Below are 6,321 nucleotides of genomic sequence, written 5' to 3'. Positions count from 1 at the left end.
CCTTCCTCAGCCAGTGCTCTGGATCCAGCCACCCTCCAGCCCTTGCCTTGTTCTGTCAGGCTCATGCTGTGTATCAGACATCCTCTGGAGACACCCTTCTCTGGAGTCAGCAGCCACTCCCTGGACAACCTATCCTGTGTCATGGTACCTGGTATCTTTCCACCATTATCCTGTGGCTATGGCAGAGCTCCTTGGATGTCCCCTTGGGGTCTCTCTGAGGTCAGGAAGGTGACCCAATTTCTGAATTCCCTCTTTCTTTCTTTTTTATTTTATTTATTTCAGTGAGAGAGAATTTCGAGAGAGAGAGAGAGAGGGAAGAAGGGAGGGGGGGAGAGAGAGACTGGGCACACCAGGGCCTTCAGCCACTTTAAAAGAAATTCAGATGCATGCGCCACCTTGTGCATCTGGCTTACATGGGTCCTGGGGAGTTGAACCTGGGTCCTTGGCTTGGCAGGCAAATGTCTTAACCACTAAGCCATCTTTCCAGCCCTCTTCTTCTTTTTAAAAATTTTTTTCAAGGCAGGGTTTCACTTCAGCACAGCCTGACCTGGAATTCACTAAGTAGTCTCAGGGTAGCCTCCACTCACAATGATTCTACCTCTGCCTCCTAAGTGCTGGAATTAAAGGTGTGTGCCACCACGCCTGCTGAGAATGGATCTCGTTGCTTAGACAGGCATCCCAGGTGGGAAGAGAGCAGCCTATGAGGTTCATTATTCTGCCTCTTGGCTTTGCACCTGTGTGCATTACACCCCAGAACTGCAGACCAGACTTGGAGACTTGACTCTAAGATTTCACTTTTTATTATTTTATTTATTTATTTATTTGAGAGACAGACAGATGGATAGAGAATGGCACACCAGGGCCACTAGTCACTGCAACTCCAGACACACAGGCTTGCCATCCGACCTCCATACACACGGTAGAATGCACACACCCACATTTACACAGAAGCAGACACAATAAACAAGGAAAAAGAGGAGCCAGTGACGGCTCGGTGGTTAAGGTGCTTGTTTGCAAAGCCAAAGGACCCTGATTGGATTCCCCAGGACCCATGTAAGCCAGATGCACAAGGGGGCATGTGCACCTGGAGTTTGCAGTGGCTGGAGGCCCTGGCATGCCCATTTTCTTTTTTTAAAAAATGCTTTATTTTTATTTATTTGACAGAGAACGAGGAAGGGGGGGGGAGAGAGAGAGAGAGAGAGAGAGAGAGAGAGAGAGAGAATGGGGATGCCAGGGCTCCAGCCATTGCAGAAGAACTCCAGACACGTGCATCCCCTTGTGCATCTGGCTAACGTGGGATCTGGGGAATTGAACCTGGGTTCTTTGGCTTTGAAGGTAAATGCCTTAACCGCTAAGCCATCCCTCCAGCCCATGCCCATTTTCTCTCTCTCCCTCTTTCTCTCTCTCTCTCTCTCTCTCAAATAAATTTAAAAAGGAAAAAATAAAGATAGGATGTCTTTATAAATGCTAACATTAAATGAAGTAGAAAAATTTTAGTTATGCCTTTATTCACTGAGTGTATTAAAATGTACTTTTTTTTTCCTTTGGGTGTGTGTTTTTTCCTTTTTTTTTTTGGTAGGGTTTCACTCTAGCTCAGGCTCAAATTCACTATGTAGTCTCAGGGTGGCCTCGAACCCATGGTGACCCTCCTACCTTTGCCTCTTGAGTGCTGGGATTATAGGCGTGTGCCACCACACCTAGAAAAATGCACTTGCTTCAAAGATCACCCCTCAGCAAGGCATTTTTTAAAATGCATAGTATTATGGTAATATTCTGATCACATTGTAGTTATAAGAATCTTAGAGATGACATGAACAATCTAAAGAACACAGGCTGAATGAGAAGTTACATCATGTCAAACCATCAAAAGTGAGCAGTGACAGGTACTTGCTGTTGGAAGAGGGTGGGGGCACCGTGAGGAGAAGCCAGGGCTCAGAGACAGCCGCATTGCTTTTCCCCCAAGCAGGCAGCTCTCAGCCCCAAACCTGGGTGGCTGATCAGCTGCATGTACAACGTGGCATCGAGTGACATCCCTCTGTGGCATTCCCTTGACTTCCAGGGGACCCCATGCAGGCAGGATCAGCTTACTTCAGTCAGACCGTGAAGGTACTTAACTAAGCACAGATGCTGGTCAAAGCCTGGTTTCGTGTTGGTTTTTAAAATATATTTTATTTATTTATTTGATAGAAAGAGAGAGGGGGGGAGGGAGAATGGGTGCGCCAGGGCCTCCAGCCACTACAAATGAACTCCATGCACGTGTGCACTTTGTGCATCTGGCTTACGAGGGTATAGAGAATTGAACCCTTAGGCTTTGCAGGTAAGCGGCCTTACCGCTAAACCATCTCTCCAGTGTTTCCCGCTGTTTTGTTCACAGTTGACCTGCACGTGGGGTGGGAGGCTCCTGACAGCTGCCTGACTGAACCACACTTAGAACTGTAAGGCCCTTTTTAATAGCATAGCTATATACTTAACATAAATAGATGTGTTTACAAGGGAGGGGATGGAAGAGAGGAGGGGTTGGAAGTAGAGTAATCAAAATTGCAGATGTTATGAATAAGCCATATGGAAACCTACTTCTTCACTAGTTAAATATTATATGTGTTGGCCAGGAGTGGTGGGGCACACCTTTAATCTCACTACTCGGGAGACTGAGGATCGCTATGAGTTTGAGGCCAGTCTGGAGCTACAGAGTGAGTCCCCAGGTCAGTCTGGACTAGAGTGAGACCCTACCCTGAAAAACAAACAAAGCTGGGTGTGTTGGCACATGCCTTTAATCCCAGCACTCAGGAGGCAGAGATAGGAGGATACCTGTGAGTTCAAGGCCACCCTGAGACTACATAGTGAATTCCAGGTCAGCCTGAGCTAGAGTGAGACCCTACCTTGAAAAACCAAAAAGAAAAAAAGAAAAGAAAAGAATGTATATGTTAAAAAAGAGAGAGCTGGAGCTGGGCGTGGTGGTGCAGGACTTTAATCCCAGCATTTAGGATGCTGAAGTAGGAAAACTACTTGAGTTAGAGAACAACCTGGAGCTACAAAGTGAGTTCCAGGTGAGGCTGGCTAGAGTGAGATCTGGCCTTGAAAATAAATAAATTAATAAATTAAAACAGAAAGAGTGTGAAAGAGAAAGAGAGTAAGTGTGTTTGGACAGAAGCACTCTGTGGGAGTGGGTATGCTGGGTCCAGAATCCATAGATTGTTACCAAAAAAATTCAGTGCCAGTGATAGGGGTATCTTCCAGCCAAATATTGTTCTGGGAGGTTGCTGAGGTCCCCCAAAACATTACAGACTATTGCCAAGGCTTTTGGCTGCCCACTAGAGCTAGACGGAAAGACCCTATTTTTACAGACTCTACAAGCTTGGGCTGCAGGTCACTGAGAAATCCATCAGGAGCTGAACTACAAGCCTCCTTCCTGTTGACTAGTTGTCAGGATGCTAGAAAGAGCTATGAGTTGCTGGGTGTGGTGGCGCACACCTTTAATCCCAGCACTCAGGAGGCTGAGGTAGGAGGATTGCTGTGAGTTCGAGGCCACCCTGAGACTACATAGTGAATTCCAGGTCAGCCCGTGCTAGAGTGAGACCCTACCTCAAACCCCCCCCCCCAAAAAAAAAACAGGGCTGGAAAGATTGCTCAGCAGTTAAGATACTTCCCTGCAAATCCTAACAACTTGAGGATCGATTCCCCAGTCCCCATGTAAAGCCAGATGCACAAAGTGGCATATATATATATATGTAGCTCATTTGTAGCAGCTAGAGGCCCTGGGGCCACACCCATTCACTCTCTCTCCCCCCTTCTCTCCTTGTAAGTTAAAAAAAAAGTCATCAATGGTTTTAACCATCAGTAGACCCCACAAGTCTTACAGCTGGCCACCCAGGCCAAATGTACCAGCTGGTACAGTGGTAGCATGTCTGTTTTGAGGAAACCAGCTATTCTCTGATTGGACTTGAGTTCCACTTCCCAGGAGGGAATTCAGACCTGGTAATGAAAACCTAATCAAAACATATGGCTGGAGGGCTGAGAAAATGGCTTAGCGGTTAAGGTACTTGCCTGTGAAGCCTAACGACTCCAATTCTATTCCCCAGGTCCCATATAAGCCAGATGTACAAGCAGATGCATGTATCTGGAGTTCATCTGCAGTGGGTAGAGGCCCTGGCATGCCCATTCTCTCTTACTATCTGCCTCTTTCTCTTTAGCTCTCTCAAATAAATGAATAAATTATATATATATATGCATATATATATTTATTTATTTATAAAAAGAAGAAAAGCCTATGGCTGGGAAGGTCGTAAGCTCTATTTTTTTTTTATTTTTAGGTCGTAAGCTCTAGAAGGGAAACTACGACTGTTGACTGGCTGAATTGATATATTATGCCCACCAAACGGCCCTCTAAACACTTATGTTTATGCCCATATAGTAACACTACTCTCATTTTTGGTTAGAGAAGCTTCAGATGTAACTCAAAACCTATCATAGTGCCGAGAAGAAGTGACAATGGAGTGTTCACCACTATAAGTGAGACCTCTATCACACTTTCTTTGTTCATCTTATTTATTTATTTATTTGAGAGCTACAGACAGAGCAAGAAAGAGAGAGAATGGGCGCGCCAGGGCTTCCAGCCACTGCAAACAAACTCCAGATGCGTGTGCGCCCCCTTGTACATCTGGTTAACATGGGTCCTGGGGAACCCAGCCTCGAACCAGGGTCCTTAGGCTTCACAGGCAAGTGCTTAACTGCTAAGCCATCTCTCCAGCCCTCTATCATACCTTCTTAAGGCTCAGGGACCATTGTCAAAGGAAGGGGAGGACTGTGTACAATACTGTCTTCCAGATACAAAGTGGTCTTAATATCACAGTGGCTGATGGAATAGGAAGAAAAACCTGATGACATCGAAATAGAAGAGACTAGTTGGAAAGAAGAAGGGACTTACTAAAGGGAGGATTTGGGAGGGGAAAAAGAGAGGGTGGGGGAAAGGATTATGATCATGGTATTGTCTATTGGTATAGACATATTGTCTATATGTATAGAGGTTGTCAATAAGTTTTAAAATGTATCTATAGCTATAAACCAAATGGCAGAGGGCATGCCCTTGAACTTCCATGCCCTGGTTTTACCATTTTGATGTTCCACTGCACCCTAAAGGCCAGCACTGCATACCTGCTGGCTTCCTTACCAGACCAAAAGACAATCCAGGCCAGAAGAAATGTACTTTTCTCTAGACCTTTGCCAAGAAACCAGACCCAAACCATCTCTTATTCAATCTACTGACTTCCTTCCTACTGAGCAGGGTGCTTGCTGTGAGACCATCTAGCCAGGCAAACAAATGGGAGCTTTTGTTTTTCAAGGTAGGGTCTCACTCTAGTCCAGGCTGACCTGGAATTCACTATGTAGTCTCAGGGTGGCTTGGAAGTCACAGTGATCCTCCTACCTCTCCCTCCCGAGTGCTGGGATTAAAGGTGTGTGCCATCACACCCAGCCTCAAATAGAAACGTAAAGTAGACTTAAAAAAATTGTTTATTTTTAAATTTATTTATTTGAGAGCAACAGACAGACAGAGAAAGAGGCAGAGAGAGAGACAGAGGGAGAGGGAGAATGGGCACACCAGGGCCTTCAACCACTGCAAACAAACTGCAGATGAATGTGCCATGTGCATCTGGCTTATGTGGATACTGGGGAATTGAGCCTTGAACTGAGGCCCTTAGGCTTCACAGGCAAGCACTTAACCACTAAGCCTAGACCATTTTTTAAAAATAAAGAAAGTACCAGTTGTAAATTCATGATCAGCTGTTTCAAGAGAGACTTCAGAAGAGTCACCATCTATTGAATCATGGATTAATATCAAGAAATAGAGACAGCCCTGACTAAATTAAAGATGATGGATACAAGGCCATCAGTGATGAAACTCCATCATATTGCTTTCAAGACTTGCACATTTACATTTTTATAGTTTTATTTATTTGAGAGCAATAGAGAGAAAGAGGCAGACATATAGAGAGAATGGGCACACCAGGACCTCTAACTGCTACAAATGAACTCCAGATGCATGTACCACCTTGTGCATCTGGCTTATGTGGGTCCTGGGGAATCAAACCTGGGTCCTTTGGCTTTGCAGCCAATTACCTTAACTCTCTCTAGCCATCTCTCTAGCCCTACATTTTAATTTTATTTTATTGAATTTTTTTGGGGGGGGGTTCATTTTAAGCCATTCCAAACACTTGTCAAAAAAAATCAAGCTGGGTGTGGTGGTGCACACCTTTAATCCTAGCACTGGAGTTTGTTTGCAATGGCAGAAGGCCCATACTCCCTTTCCCCCCTCAAATAAGTAAG

Source organism: Jaculus jaculus, chromosome 2 (assembly GCF_020740685.1).
Source record: "Jaculus jaculus isolate mJacJac1 chromosome 2, mJacJac1.mat.Y.cur, whole genome shotgun sequence".
Lineage (NCBI taxonomy): Eukaryota > Metazoa > Chordata > Mammalia > Rodentia > Dipodidae > Jaculus > Jaculus jaculus.
The sequence above is the reverse complement of the archived record's forward strand: the minus strand, read 5'-3'. Positions refer to the sequence as shown.